The sequence below is a fragment of the Equus asinus genome, unplaced genomic scaffold (assembly GCF_041296235.1).
Source record: "Equus asinus isolate D_3611 breed Donkey unplaced genomic scaffold, EquAss-T2T_v2 contig_591, whole genome shotgun sequence".
In the NCBI taxonomy this organism is placed as follows: Eukaryota; Metazoa; Chordata; class Mammalia; order Perissodactyla; family Equidae; genus Equus; species Equus asinus.
In genome coordinates, this window is record NW_027225284.1 from 18,235 (window position 1) to 34,743 (window position 16,509).

The 16,509-nt window shown below is 38.2% G+C and overlaps 1 pseudogene; it reads right to left on the reverse strand.

The window, feature by feature from the left end:
* The window catches only part of LOC139044109 (sodium/hydrogen exchanger 9B2-like), a 51,424-nt pseudogene that overhangs the window by 16,957 nt on the left and 17,958 nt on the right, over positions 1-16,509 (reverse strand).

Genomic DNA, 16,509 nt, shown 5'->3' on the forward strand with positions numbered 1-16,509 from the left:
ACTAACCACTTTCAGTCTCCCGTATAGTAAGATTGTTTAAAAGAAAAAAAGACTTCTTGGGCCCCACCTCTGAAAATTCTGATGCAGTAAGTCTGGCCGGGCCTGGGATCCACATTTTAAAGAGGCTCCAGGTAGCTCCTATCCAGATGGTCTAAGGACTGCATTTAGTAGGGCAGGGCAGAGGGTACAGAGTATTGTCAAGTAGGAAGGTTCTTCAGGCTAGCCCCACCCCCACCCCCACCCCTCAGATTATGAAAACCCCAGCAGCCACTCCCCACGGCCCTCCCTACCCTGCTCCTGTGTGATTTTAATGCAAACTCTGTTGCTCTAAAGCTGTGGTTTCCATTCCCAAAGATTATGATTTAAGTGGCCTAAGGTAGGGCCCACATATGAGTATTTTTAAAAAGTTCCCAGGTAATTATAGTGTGCAGCTGAGGCTGAGAACTATTGTTTTAAAGGTGTATACCAGGAAGCAGGGAGAATGTACGATTGGACAGGTACAGTAGAGTTAAAATAGAGACAAGGGTGTAGATTCGACCTAATTGGTAATAGAGAATCCTTGCTGGTGCTTGAACAAGAAAGTAAGACTATCAAAACAATGCTTTGAGAAGATTAATTCACCAGTGATACACGGTGGGGACTAGACGTAAGGCAACTTCAGGGTGTGGGAAGAGGTGAAGTACTAGGTAATTGGCATACGTCAAATATAGTCATAAAATGGGAGGATAACCATGGGGCAGAGAGACTGAGAACACAAGACTTTCTAAGGTGTGTTCCCACTAAATAATCTGAAGCTAAACTTAGCCCACAATTACATTTTGTCAATAATATGAAATTGCAAATCTTATCTTCCAGTCTTGGAAACAGATTAAAAAGTGAACTTAAATGTGTGCTGTCCCAAAGGATAATAAAGGTGTTGAATAACAGTAGGGAAAAAATGCCTTAAGTTCCTGTTTTATTACTACTTAAAACAAAATATGTCTGTATCAGACAGTTATTAAGTATTAATAAGATACACATTAAAATAATTATTTCCCCTAAAATGTTAAAGACGAGAGAACAGAAACTGTCCCTCCCACTTGGACTACTTTGTCCTTTGTGCTCACTGAAACACCTGCTCACCCTCTGTGCGCAGTCTCGAAGGCTGACCCTCCCGGGTGGCTGCATGCAGAAGCTGTTCTCCTTCTTTCGACTTTGCTCTTTTGAAGCCCCCTCACGCACCTACCACAGTACTTGAGCATTTTATATTTAGAGGGTGAAGGGAGTAAAGACAAGAAGCCACTGGTTTCTCCTTAGGTATAGAACTAACTCTTGGAGTTGCTTTTTCTATTTTAATTTGCCTTAATCAATTATCAAGGAAATATGCCACACTCACAACATCATATCTATGTCGCTAGAGCATAAGAGAACAGCACACATGAACTGATCAGTTTACCTGTGGAAAAGGCCATGCCCAAGCACGTGTTGAAGCCAGTGGTGGCCAGAATGTCATCAAAGCTGCCAGCAGCCATGAGTAAGGTCGGGACACCTTTTTCAACACCATAGCCCCCTTCCTGCAAAAGGAGCATTGAAGGCACCACCACAGCTGGAGACACAGCACCTAAGACAAAACTAAGCAGGCAGCACTTTAAATATTTATGATAGCATCTTCTTCATTATTACTATTATTAGTGAAATTATAATAACCTCCACTCTTTCAGAGGTTACACTTTAGACAATTACAGTCTTTCAAAGGCAGTGAGGTCCCAAACAGAAACACACGCACAGCTACAAGTTCTACAGAACACTTCTTCTGAGCGTGGCCATGGACAACTTGCGTTGGGACTACGCAGCCTGTCTGAAATCTGTATTTACGGCTGGTCTGGGAGACCTAATGGGGTGAGGCCCCAGGAATCTGCCTTCTATCTAAACAAAACATCCACGGCATGAGGTTTGAAAAACACGGCCATGGACTTTTTGGATTGGAATCCAGTGATGCGAGGCCTTCTATCAGGACCTGGCATGTAAAAATCAGACAACAGATTAGAAGAGGAAGGCCATAGTGACAGTAACAGTGACACTGATAACGGCAGCAGTAGGATAGCAGAAAGCATTTATGAAGCTCACTATGTACCTAACACCATTTTAAGCACTTCACATATATTAACTAATTTAATCCTCACAACCACCCTATGAGGTAGCTACAATCATTATCTTTGTTTTGCAAATGAGGAAATGGAGGCACAAAGAGATTAGGTAATTTGCCGAAGATCACATACTGGAAAGTCAGAGCCGAGATTTGAATCTAGGCAGTATAGCTCGAGAGTGTTAACCGTGAGAAGTAAGTAGTTCTTACTTCTTGCCTACTTATCAGCACCAAATTATTATTATTTTTTTTAAAGATTGGCACCTGTGCTAACATCTGTTGCCAATCTTTTCTTTTTTCTCCCCAAAGCCCCCCAGTACATAGTTGTAGACTGTAGTTGTGAGTGCCTCAGGCTGTGCTATATGGGACGCCAATGCCACCTCAACATGAGCCGTGGGGCTGGCCCCAACACCAAATTCTTACCAAGTACTTTCATATTTATTTACTTCTTATGGCTCTTAAATCTTAGAAGTAGGAACCAGGGGCTGTCCCAGTGGCATAGTGGTTAAGTTCATGTGCTCTGCTTCGGCGGCCCAGAGTTTGCTGGTTCAGATCCTGGTGTGGACCTATATACTGCTCATCAAGCCATGCTGTGGTGGCATCCCACATAGAAGAACTAGAAGGATTTACAACTAGGATATACAACTATATACTGGGCCTTTGGGGAGAAAAAAAAAGAAAAGAGGAAGCTTGGGAACAGATGTTAGCTCAGGGCCAATCTTCCTCACCAAAAAAAAAAAGAAGAAGAAGAAGAAGAAGAAGAAAGAACTAACAGCAGGAGGAAAATACAGCAGAACAGATAATCATAAGAGCCTGGTGAAAGGAGGAGGAGGCCTGTGCTAGGTGTGGATCACCGTTGAGCATTCGTTATCCTTTGTATGGACTTTGAGGAGAGATCTGGCATCTCTCACTGGCATGGAATCAGGCATAATAAAAGTCTATTACTTCCTCAATAGTTTAAATTATTATAAAACTGTCAAAGTTAGCACCTACAAAGACATACACTATATTTTGAAGTTATAATGTTTATATGCTGGTATATTAATAGTCATAATATTATGCTGGAATATCTGTATTGTATTTTCTGATGTCCTTACGAAAATATTATGCATTCACTTGTATAGCGTCAGAGAAAGTCCTAAATGTCCGTGTGTATTTTCATACGACAAAGAAAAATCATTACCCCAGTATAAATCCCCATTGCCACGGCAAACCCATTAGGAAGTGGGCAAGAAGAGCAGATGAGCATGCCTCCACAAGACAGGGACCCATGGCTAATCTTACACAGACACCCTTCAGCTTCCTCAGGGCCTGAAATATAAAAATAGACATACGAAATAACCCTCTAAAGACACACAGAGAGAATGACATTAAATGCTTTTTCTTCAGTGTTCAGACTGTCTGGATCATCCATCATGAATTTTCCAGGTAATGAGTTTTATTTAACAAACATTTCAGTGTTCTAAGTGTTTTAGAGTTGGCTTATTAGTCCTCATAGCAACCTATGACACAGGGGATAATATTATCATCATTGTTTAGATTTTCTCATCCAAAAAGGCACAAGTTAAAGCTGTTCTCCAAGATCATGAAATTAGTGAGTGGTGGAGCTTGGTTTGAGCTCGGCCAGGCTGCTTTCAGAGTCTGTGCTCATAACCTCCACACTAGCTGATCTAACCGTCTCGGTGTTGGCCATATGTATAATTTGTGGCCCCAGAATGAACGGGATGTAAAGGCAATCCTCAAGAACATTCATTCCTGCTTTCAAAAGCAAACACGAAAAAAGCACACTTTGAGACTCATTCTGTATGCTAGGCAGTTTTCTGAGCCAGCATAGTTAGTCCTAAACACTCGTATAGGGCTTTCCACACCAAAAATATGATGTCTTCTCTCTCACAACCCTTATTTATAACTACGGCCTGTATCTCTGTCAGAGAAAAGGGGAGCCTTTATTCTTGGTGCTGTCCCTAGATAGACAGTAACTCCACCTTTCTCCAAGAGAGAGTATGGGAACATCTTTTGGGGACAGTCCTGTATGAAATAAATTTCATTCTGTCGTTCTGAATGCTGTGCAAAGTGTCCACATCCATTTCCTAAAGCTCAGTCATTCTAAATACTTGCAATATTGGAAGAACAAAATTCCAAGTCAATAATTAGAAATTTATACTTCAATACCTGTGGATCAAGCCCAAGGCCAGCACGAACCAATATGACAGATAGTGCTATGCTTCTCAAAGCGGAAGACCACTTCTGCTTGATCTGTACGTTATCATTGATGACAGGGATATTTCTGATGAGAAACCCAGCAAGCAGCATGCCTGGGATGGAGAAATCAAACAAATCTTTAGTTTTCAAATACAGAAAATATTTTCAGTACTTTAGATGTAGAAGAGACTATCCCAGGATTATAATCCCAGGAACCACTTCTTTTATGCTTAGTCCTTAGATGAAATTATGTCAAACTTTTGATGAAAAAAAAAATTACAGGAGCTAAGAAAAGGCTTTAATATGCAGATAAAAATGAAAGATTAGAATAATTAATAATTCATTAATAATTGAACCTGAAAGAGAGAAACAGGATGTAGTATTTGGGTAGAAAGTATGATCAAATTCTGAATATAAAATGTTTTAATACAAGGCCCAATTCAGTCATCTCTTTGTATGCAAACAGCAGAAAGATTCTAAAATTATTTACCATGCCAGATTACTTGAAATATCAATACCTATATGGGCTCTATTTTACCTATTTTCAAACCAGATAATTTAATAAAAAACATATAACCTGCTTTGCAAAGGCTTAGAAGTGAGTTATCATGAAATAGACATTGTTCTGTCATGTCAGCTGGTGGCTCTTCTTTCCTTCAGCCATTCAACATTTATCAAATGCCTTCGGTACTTTCGACACTATAGTAGGTATTAGAGATATTGCAATGAACAAAGGCTCAGTACTATCCCTCAACAAGCTTTCAGTCTATGGGGGCAACCTCAATTTTATGGAAGCATGAGGAGGCCTTATACAAGCTGAGACAAGGAAGGGTGAGTCAGCAGGGGCCAAAGAAGGGGAAGGGGAATGAAGAAGGGGCTGGAGAAGTTGAGAAGTTTCTGGGAGAAATAACAGTTTCTTCCAAGGTATGAAGGGAAAGTGTGACACATTCTGGGAACTGCAAGTAGTTGAGTGTGCCTGAGGAAGCCGGGTAGTTTGTCAGAGAATCCTGCCCTCCCTGATACCACATGCCCAGATAGGGGAAGGATTTCTCCTCAGAGACTGCAAGCCGTCCACACTCCGTTCTTCTCCAGCAGGACTCTTTTCTTACCACGTCCTTATATGGACCACACTTCAAAGGACTAAATAAATTTACTAACTTTGGGTTGTTTTATATGTAAGCTATGAGAATAGAGATGAATTACAAGTATAGCTTTTTGTGACTTGTTCCAGACACCATTAGGCAAGGAAGCATCTCTTCCAGGCATTTCTCATTGCTGCCATTTAATCTAGAAGAAGTTATGAATTCTGCAGTCATGATCTTTCTAGAATTTTTGAAAGTAAGAACCAGCCTACAATAGCTGTTTTTAAAAGAATAATAATATATTTGCTCATGATAAAATTAAACCATGACAGACAATGTAAAGTGACCAGTACATGTCCTACCCCAAGTGCAACTTTCCAGCTTCATTCCCCAAAGGTTTCCACTGTCCAGAGTTTTCTGTGCCCTTCCAGAAAGTTTCTCTACCTATTAAAGCATGCTTCTCTGTGTGTGTGTACGTGTGCTCTTTTGCACTGGACACAAATGAGAGCATGTTTAAATACCATTGTATAATCTGTTTCTTTTCCACTTAACAATATATCGTGGACATATTCCCAATGATGCACATATATATTTGCCTTGTTTTTTTTAATAGTTGGAATAGTTTCTCGTTGTGTGGAAGTACCATAATTTTTGGACTAAGTAAGGGACTTGAAGGAACTTTCCAGACTTTTCATTACAAACAGTGCTGAAATGAGCACAGTATTTATTAACTGCATGCCAGACCCTTACTCTACCCTGGTAATGCAGAGGCGAGCTACACCAACATGGGCCTTGTCCACATAGAGCTTACATATTTGTAGGTTTGTGCAAGTATATCCATAGGATAATTCTTAGCAGTGGAAATGTTAGGCTCCAGGGTACAGTGTATATCATTTTTATAGATATTAATGAATTACCAGCCAAAAATGCTGCACTAACCTTACATTTCATTAATTTGTCAACAGTTCTTTACTGAAACTTAAAATGTGAATCTAAACCAGCCCTAAATTGATTATAGCATACAACTACCTGAAATCAAAAGGAATAATAGTCTAATAAGAACTCACAAATATGTAGGAGTTTCTTTTGGAGTTTTGGAGGGGATGAAGGAGCATTTTTCATTTCTGAGATGAATGTACAAACAATTTCCCTGAGACAGTTCTGTTTGCCGATGGCCTCCGTTGATGTGGCCACCTGACTGTGATTAGGAAGGCGCCCCCTCTGGCCTCTGAGCCCCTGGGGGGGCCTTTCCCTTGGGTGTGGAGAAAAGAATACCTTCTTTGATAAGGAGTATTCTTCTTTCCTCCTTAATTTCTATTACGGAAATTTTTTAAAACATGCAAAAATTATCAATACATGGCCAATCTTATTTCATCTACTCTCAAGTTATTTTGAAGCAAATCATTATTGAAAAAAATTTCCAGCAACCCAGACCATCAGCAAAGGAAACAGTGTCCTAGGAAAGTTGTTTTCACATTCATTTTTGGAATAAAAAATGCTCCTTCATCCTCCATCTCTGGCAATTATTTCAATGAATTTTTAAAAATATGGAATAGGCAATCACCACACATGTCTGCCTTAACAAGTCTTCTTTATGGATTCAGATAATGTTTCAGTTTTAGATACTGGCCCTAATACGCTAAGAGCCAGTAAACTTCTGTCACAAACGTACCACTATAGAAAGGGATGGTAAGACACATTACGTACGTGACTTTTAAGAATGATTTCAGTGACCTCAGGAGATTTCATGTAATCACAAAGCCCAAGGATTTATCATTTTGCAACATGTGTATTTTGCTTGTTGCAATAACAGGCATGGAGTGGAAAAGAGAAGGATGAGGTGTAAAGGGCCTTTTCATGGCGTCTAGAACAGTAGTCCTCAACTTAGGTTGCATATTAGAATCACCTGGGGAGCTTTTAAAAATTCTGATACCCAGGGCTACTCCATTCAATTAGTTCAGAATCTCTGGGGTGGGTCCCAGGCATCAGCTTTTTAAAAAATTTCCCAGATGATTCCTACGTGCAGCCAGGTTTGAAAACTTATGATTTTTCTGTGGAAAGTGTGGTCTTTGAGCTTATTAGAAAGGCAGAATCTCAGGCCTCACCCCAGACCTACTGAATTAGAGTCTGCATTTTAACAAGATCCAAGGTCATTCTCTGGATAATAAAGTGTGAGAAGCTCTGACTTAGATGCAGGGGTTAGTAAACATTTTCTGTAAAGGGCCATACAAGAAACACTGCAGGCTTTGTGGGCCACATGGTGTCTGTTATAAGTTCTCAGCCCTGCCACTGTAGTATAAAAGCAGCCACAGACAATATGTAAATGAATGAGCATGAGTGTGCTCCAATAAGATCTTATTTACAAGAAGAGATGGTTTGCCAACCCTTTATCATAGCACACAGGCATATTTAGAAACAGCCCCCCTTTTGTTTTTTGGTGAGGAAGATTTGCCCTGAGCTAACATCTGTGCCAAGCTTCCCCTATTTTGTATGTGGGACGCCACCACAGCATAGCTGACAAGGGTGTAGTCCACAGCCAGGACCGGAACCCACGAACCTGGGCCACTGAAGCAGAGTGCACGGAACTCAACCACTACACCACCGGGCTGGCCTAGAAACAACCCATTGTCATAATAATTCAATTAAAAACTTTAACAAAAAGCACCCATGATAAACAATATGAATTAAGTGAAATAACTTGAATTTTACCTAAATTGAAAAATATATTGAGAAACAGTGTAGAGTAAGATGTAAATAATTCTACTTCTTTTTACATTTAGTTTCAATTGCTCACCACAAATTCACAAGAAAATAATTTTGGTCTATGTTAACCAATCCTGAGGTCCTCACTAATAGAAAAAAATTTTTACTTAGGAAATGTGTGTGTGGGGGGGGGTCTGGCCCTGTGGCTGAGTGGTTAAGTTCATGCACTCTGCTTTGGCAGCCCAGGGTCTCACTGGTTTGCATCCTGTGCACTGACCTAGCACCGCTCATCAGGCCATGCTGAGGTGGTGTCCCACATAGAGGAACTGGAAGAACCGACAACTGGAATATACAACTATGTACTGGGGGGCCTTGAGGAGAAGAAGAAATAAAAAAAAAAGAAGATTGGCAACAGATGTTAGCCGAGGGCCAATCTTTTGAAATAAAAAAAGGAGATGTGTGCAAATATGCATGTGTAAAAGGTACATGGTTTTTAAATAAAACTTAATGATTTATAAATCTGTGAGAAAGGGACACAAAATGTCTTTTGTGGTATACTGAAAGTAGTACACTGAAATTTTGTAATATGGAATTTTTAAAAGAAACATTAAAGATATAATACCTAGTTTTAAGACTAATTTTTACGTGTCGTATCTGCACAGTTCTCATGGCCTCTGGAAGAATAGTTTTGTAATACATGTTGGAACTTCACTCGTTTGTCAATGATGTGAGTGACTGACAACATATTAAGCCCTGGGCTGCAGCATTTGCTGATTTCTGTATTACAGATACTTCTACCAGGGCTGATGTTAACCTACCAACCTGACGTCATTGAACGTGGAGCTGGGAACAGATGGGCAGTGACACACCGTGATATAGTATTTCCATAATCTCAAGAGGAGAGATAAGAGGAAAATGTAGTAAAATAATTAAGAAGTGATTGGTTTTGAGTATTGCTCTTGTGTTTAATGCAAGTTATTTAATTGTAAGTATATATAATTTAATTTTCAAATTGCTGTTTACCAACTGGCTCATAAAACTCATCACAATTTAACAATCAGCTTTAAGGGCCAGCACAGCAAATACAGAAATAGTTTATTCCTTTATTTCCCAAACTACTATTTTAAAAATATGATTTACTCTGAAGGACACAGGAAGTGTTTGGTACTTACCAAGAAGAGGAGGTAGTGGAGGCAACGTAGGTAACTTAATGAGCCCCAAAAGTTTCCCTCCAAAGATGGCACAATAGAACAGGATTATAATTCCAAATAGGTTTCCTCCAGGAAGACATTCACTGCCAGTAATTGACCACACTACAGCCCACAGAAGAACAAGGATGGTAACTGAAATAAACCAGGAAAACTTCTATCAATAAGTTGTCATATGTCGGTTTTGATATAATCTAAAAGTTTTTAAAAATAAATACTGAATACACATACAAATATTTACAACCATGTGTAAGTTTTGAAGAACACCAGTGATATGAACAACTGGGTAATTACCAACCATCTGAAGAAATAGGATACTACCAGTGCCTTGAAGGCACCTCTGTGTTCCTCTTAATCCCATCCCCCATCGCCTTCCACACTGCTACAACTACTACCTTGAACTTTTTTTCTTTTTACCATTCCCTTATTATTCTTTTTAATTTTACTATAAATATATCAGTAGTTAATAAAAAGAGAAACAATCACTATCTTTAACCTCTTCACAGGAGCATGAGAATACTTGAACAACCACACTCCCCTATTTTAGCTCTGCCTTGAATTAAACATTAGCATTGTTTCTCTTCTATGTTGACGTTTGTTTAGAATTACTCAGATACTTACCTTTTTGGGGGGGCCATCATTCATTGTGGCACCTCAAACCTTTCCTCTGGGACAATCATCTGGTTACCTGAAGTATTTGCTTTAGTAGAGGCATTTCTGTTAGAATGCAAAATATGTTTCCCTGTTTCAAAAACCTTGTGTTCTACAAAATCAGACACTGAAAACAAAAAGACTTATGGGAAAAACAGAGTTGGAGCAGACGACCCAAAACTCAAAACTCAAAACTTGTGACCAAAGCACTAAAAAACAGTAACAATTCTAATACAGTATCAGCACAGTTAAATCTCTACTGACATCGCATCTAAAGTCAGTCTCTTCTTTGCAGACTTAAACCCTGGAACCACACTTCCTTTTTCCCGAGATGTAGAATCTTGAGGGCATTTGCTTTAAATAGAGAGCAGCTCCATCAAAATCTTATGCAGATTGTAGCTTATTCATCAAACAAAGGTTTGTTTGTTTTTAACTGAGGGAAAAGTGTTGGCAGCTTCTTCACCTGTACTGTCAGCTTCTTCATCCACGTGTGGTTTCATTAGATAGCTTAACATTGTGGGAAGTTTAAAAAGTCTTTGAAGCCCCTAAACCAGCAACTAACTGCCCAAAAAGAACGCACTTTCACAGAGATTTCAGCTTTTTAAAAGGTCCTCAAGTTGATAAGGCTTTATCTTTAATTGTAAGAAAACATCTATCTGATTTTTGTTTTCAATTCACTTTGTATTCACTTGCTATTGCTTGATGATGAAAAATACTAAGGTGACAGGAAAAATTATGTACAAAAATGCAAATTCCATCTGGCACTCACACAATTCCCTCTTTACCATCGCATAAGAGCTAATTGATGGTACAGAAACTCTCTGTAGCAAAGCATGTTATGTTTCTCATAAGGCTCTGTTGGTAGTAAAGTCTTAGTTTTGTCTGAAATTATCTTCATTTTCATTCTTAAGACAGAGTTTTTCTGCATATACAATTCTAGGTTGAGAGTTACTTTCTCTCAGGTCCTTGAAAATATTACTCTTTGGCTTTCTGGCTTTCATTGCTGCTTTTACGTCTAATTTCTGCTTTTTTAGGGAATTCTTTTTCTTTGGCTGTTTTTAAGATTTTTTCCTTTTCTTTGGTTTTCTGCAATTTCAGTTTGATGTATTTAGGTATGACTTCCTTTCGGTTTGCTTGGGATTTAAGTTTTTCACTAATTCTGGAAAATTCTCAGTCTTCATTTCTTCAAATATTTCCTCTTCTCCATTCTCTATTCTCTTTTTCTGGAACTAAGATCAGACAGTCATACTCTTCTCCATGTTGCTATCCCTCATTTTCACATTTTCCATCTTTGTGTGAACTGCATTCTAGATAATCTCTTCAGATCTCTTACTAGTTCACCAATTCTCTTGTCACTTAACCCACTGCTTCATCTATCCACTGAGTTTTACATTTCAATTACTGTACTATATCTTTCATTTCTAGAAATTCGACTTGGTCGTTAGCAAAATGTTTGTTTATTTTTTAAAAATAGTTCCTTGTTTTGTACTTATATTTGCTATCTCCTCTTTAATTTCTTTACAGATACCAAAAATATTTTCTATTTTCTGATAATGCAAATTTTTGAAATCTCTGTTTCCTTGTGCATGTTGTGATCTTTTAAAATTTGTTGTGACAGTGACCTCTTCCTTGGAACTTTACCTTTGGGGATTGTTGGAGCCTTAGGTTGAATGTGAGTTTTCCTGGATCGGATCTGCATTTGCTTCTACCATGTGCTTAGAAGCTTCCAATCTGGGATCACTTTTAGATATATTTTCAGCTTGTGTTTTTTATGTGAATTTGGAGCACAGATCAGCATGGAGTTACACATTTTTAGTGGGACGCTCCTCTCCCCCAGCCAGCACCATAGTTGAGATAGGTGTGGGTGCAGGCCCCATCTGCAGCTGCCACGCTGGGCTCCAGCTTTGTGTGGGTGAGGGAGGATGAATGCTCCTGAGACTTCTGCCCACCTGGACCAGCTCCAGCGCAGCCCCCTATGCTCTCAGGGCCTCAGAATGACTCTCAAGCTCACAGGTGTTTTGCAGAAGCCTCCAGGGTGAAGGCCAGCTTGAGTGCATATTTATCTCCTCTGCTCAGTTTGGTTTTGGTGTCCAATGACTTCCTGTTTTCTTCACAGAAAAAAGGTACATTTAAAAAGACTTAAAATACTGTTTTCATCTTGGCATAAGTGAGAGAATTGTTCACTGAATCTTGTCTACCATACTGCTAGAGACTGAATCTAATGCCCCAGTTTTTACATCCTCACAGAATTCTTCCTGATTTTCTAGGCTTATGATGATGTTACAATGAAATAAATAACTTAAGGCCTTCAGTATTTTCCAGTTGGCTATAGGGGCTGAAATTTCTATACAGTATTGAAGGTATAATGGGAAAGTAGGAATTACCAGCTACTAAATTTTACTGTATCACAGCATGAACCTGATTTTATACTAAATTCAGCAAGGTAGTTTTCTACTTCAAGACCACTTTTAAAAAAAATCTCTAATTTTCCTTTCCTCTCCCATACTCAAAATTCAGTTCTAAATACACAGTAAATATATGTGTATAAGGTTTCTCTAAATCATCTTTAATTTAGTTAATAATTTACTTCTCATTTATGATTTTGGAAAATCATTTTTTCACATGTAAGATTGACTTCTTAAGACAAATACTTATGTATTCTGAATGGGCACAGGAAGGAGTATAGGAGAAAGCCCTCTTGTGAGCCTCAGGAACAGAAGTACAGAAAACAAGAGAAGAGGTGCTCACACACGTGAGTCCACTTCTCAGGCAGCTGATGGACAACGATTACAGAACTCAAAACAGTGAGTCTCCAGACCACATCGTTCATTTACACCTTTCCTATGTCAATCTGTATCAGTTTTCCTGTAAATGTTTTAACTAGAAATGTGCCATAATTTGAAGGGTAAAAGTTTAAAAAAATAATAAAAAGGACAGAAAAGGTATTAAATTATCTGTTGCCTTATGAACTAGTGTACATTTTGGAACCTGGTTTTCTCCATGTGTTTTAAATAAAGTTTGAGATTTTTTTCTCATGCTAGTTTAGAAAATTAACTAATTTCAGTAAAAACATATCCAGAGTCTAAAGTATAACATACCATTGTTCCAGTTGAGAATGGTAAAATGTCTTTCATTTTCATTTCGTGAGCTTCAGAGCGTACATACACACACAGGTACATTCACACACTTCTTTTTTGAACAAAAAACAGCATTACTGAATCTGAACATCCATTTATTAATCAAATTGATATCAGCTTAATGTTTGGCTGCCTCCAAAGACCAAATCCATTCCTAAAAGACAAATATACCCCAACTCTAACAATATCCAAAATTGTGCTGAGATAAATTCTCAAGGAAAAATCTTCCAAATATTTTTTTTTTTAAATTGAGATTCATAATAGTTTGCATCATTGTGAAATTTCAGTTGTACATTATTTCTTGTCTGTCACCACATAAGTGCTTCCCTTCATCTCGTGCCCACCCTCCAGCCCCCTTCCCCTGGTAACCACTGAACTATTTTCTTTGTCCATGTGTTTGTTTATGTTCTGCATATAAGTGAAATCATATGGTGTTTGTCTTTCTTAGTCTGGCTTATTTCGCTTAGCAAATAATACCCTGCAGGTCCATCCATGTTGTTGCAAATGGGAAGATTTTGTCTTTTTATGGCTTAGTAGTATTCCATTGTATATATGTACCACATCTTCTTTATCCAGTCATTGGTCGTTGCGTACTTGGATTGTTTCCATGTTTGGCTATTGTGCATAGCGCTGCAATGAACACAAGGGTGCATATGTTACTTTGGATTGTTGATTTCAAGTTGTTTGGGTAGATACCCAGTAGTGGCATAGCTGGGTCACATGGTAGTTCTATTTTTAGTTTTTTGAGGAATCTCCATACTGTCTTGCATAGTGGCTGCACCAGTTTGCATTCCCGCCAGCAGTGGATGAGGGTTCCCTTTTCTCTACATCCTGTCCAACATTTGTTGTTTTTGGTCTTGGCAATTACAGCCATTCTGACTGGTGTAAGGAGATATCTCATTGTAGTTTTGATTTGTATTTCCCTAACAATTAGTGATGTTGAGCGTCTTTTCACGTGCCTGTTGGCCATCTGTATATCTACCTTTGAAAATGTCTGTTCATATCCTCTGCCCACTTTTTGATCGGGTTGTTTTTTTTTTTTGTTGAGGTGTGTGAGTTCTTTATGTACTTTGGATATCAACCCCTTGTTTGATAAATGATTTGCAAATATTTTCTCCTAGTTGGTGGGTTGTCTTTTCATTTTGTTGATGGTTTCCTTTGCTTTGTAGAAGCTTTTTAGTCTGATGTAGTCCCATTTGTTACCTTTTTCTTTTGTTCCCCTTACCCGAGTAGACACGGTATTCAAAAAGATGTGGCTAAGACCAAAGTCAAAGAGTGTACTGCCTGTTTTTTCTTGTAGGGGTTTTACGGTTTCAGTTCTTACATTCAAATCTTTAATCCATTTGGAGTTAATTTTTGTGTGTGGTGAAAGATAATGGTCTACTTTCATTCTCTTGCATGTAGCTGTCCAGTTTTCCCAACGCCATTTATTGAAGAGACTTTCCTTTCTCCATTCTTTGCTCCTTTGTCAAAGATTAACTGTCCATAGATGTGTGGTTTTATTTCTGGGCTTTCAATTTTGATCCATTGATCTGTTTGTTTTGGTGCCACTACCACGCTGTTTTGATTACTGTAGCTTTGTAGTATGTTTTAAAGTCAGGGTTGTGATACCTCCAGCTTTGTTCTTTTTTCTCAGGATTGCTTTGGCTATTTGGGGTCTTTTGTTGTTTCATATAAATTTTTGAATTCTTTGTTCTATTTTTGTGAAGAATGTCATTGGGATTCTGATTGGGATTGCACTGAATCTGTAGATTGCTTTAGGTAGTATGGACATTTTGACTATGTTTCTTCTTCCAACCCATGTGCATGGAAAATCTTTCCATTTCTTTACATCTTCCTCAATTTCTTTCAGTAATGACTTATAGTTTTCAGTGTACACATCTTTCACCTACTTGGTTAAGTTTATTTCTAGGTATTTTATTCTTTTTCTTGCAGCTGTAAATGGGATTGTATTCTTGATTTCTTTTCCTGCTAGTTCATTGTTAGCGTATAGGAATGCAACTGATTTTTTAAAATTGATTTTGTACCCTGCAACTTTGCTGTAGTTGTTGATTATTTCTAGGAGTTTTCTGGTGGATTCTTTAGGGTTTTCTATATATAGAATCACATCATCTACAAATAGTGAAAGTTTCACTTCTTCCTTTCCAATTTGGATTCCTTTTCTTTTTCTTGCCTAACTGCTCTGGCCAAAACCTCCAGTAATATGTGGAATAAGAGTGGTGAGAGTGGGCACCATTGTCTCGTTCCTGTTCTCAGAGGAATGTCTTTCAGTTTTTCCCCATTGAGTATGATGTTGGCTGTGGGTTTGTCATATATGGCCTTTATTATGTTGAGGTAATTTCCTTTAATACCCATTTTATTGAGAGTTTTTATCATAAATGGATGTTGGCTCTTGTGAAATGCTTTCTCTGCATCTATTGAGATGATCATGTGATTTTTATTCCTCATTTTGTTAATGTGGTGTATCACACTGATTGATTCATGGATGTTGAAGCATCCCTGCATCCCTGGAATGAATCCCACTTGATCATGGTGTATGATTCTTTTAATGTATTGCTGTATTCAGTTTGCCAATATTTTGTTGAGGATTTTTGCATCTAAGTTCATCAGTGATATTGGCATGTAGTTTTCCTTCTTCGTGTTGTCTTTGTCTGGTTTTGGTATCAGGGTAATGTTGGCCTCACAGAATGTGTTAGGAAATGTTCCCTCTTCTTCAATTTTTCAGAATAGTTTGAGGAGAATAGGTACTAAATCTTCTTTGAATGTTTGGTACAATTCTCCAGAGAAGCCATCTGGTCTTGGACTTTTGTTTTTTGGGAAGTTTATGATTACTCTTTCAAGCTCTGTACTTGTGATTGGTCTGTTCAGATTCTGTTTCTTATTGATTCAGTTTTGGGAGGTTATATGAGTATAGGAATCCATCCATTTCTTCTAGGTTATCAAATTTGTGGGCATACAGTTTTTCACAATAGTCTCTTATAATCCTTTGTATTTCTGCCGTATCTGTTGTAATTTCTCTTTCATTTCTAATTTTATTTATTTGAGCCTTCTCTCTTTTTTTCTTGTTGAGTCTGGCTAAGGTTCTGTCAATTTTGTTTATCTGCTCAAAGAACCAGCTGTTAGATTCATCAATCCTTTTTACTGCTTTTTTAGTCTATATTTCATTTATTTCTGCTTTGATGTTTATTATTTCCCTCCTTCTGCCGACTTTGGGCTTTATCTGTTCTTCTTTTTCTAGCTCTGTTAGCTGTATGTTAAGATTACTTATTTGAGATTTTTCTTGCTTGTTGAAGTGGGCCTGTGTTGCTATGAATTTCCCTCTCATGACTGCTTTTGCTGCATCCCATAAGAATTGGTATGTTGTATTTTCATTTTCATTTGTCTCCAGTTATTTTTTAATT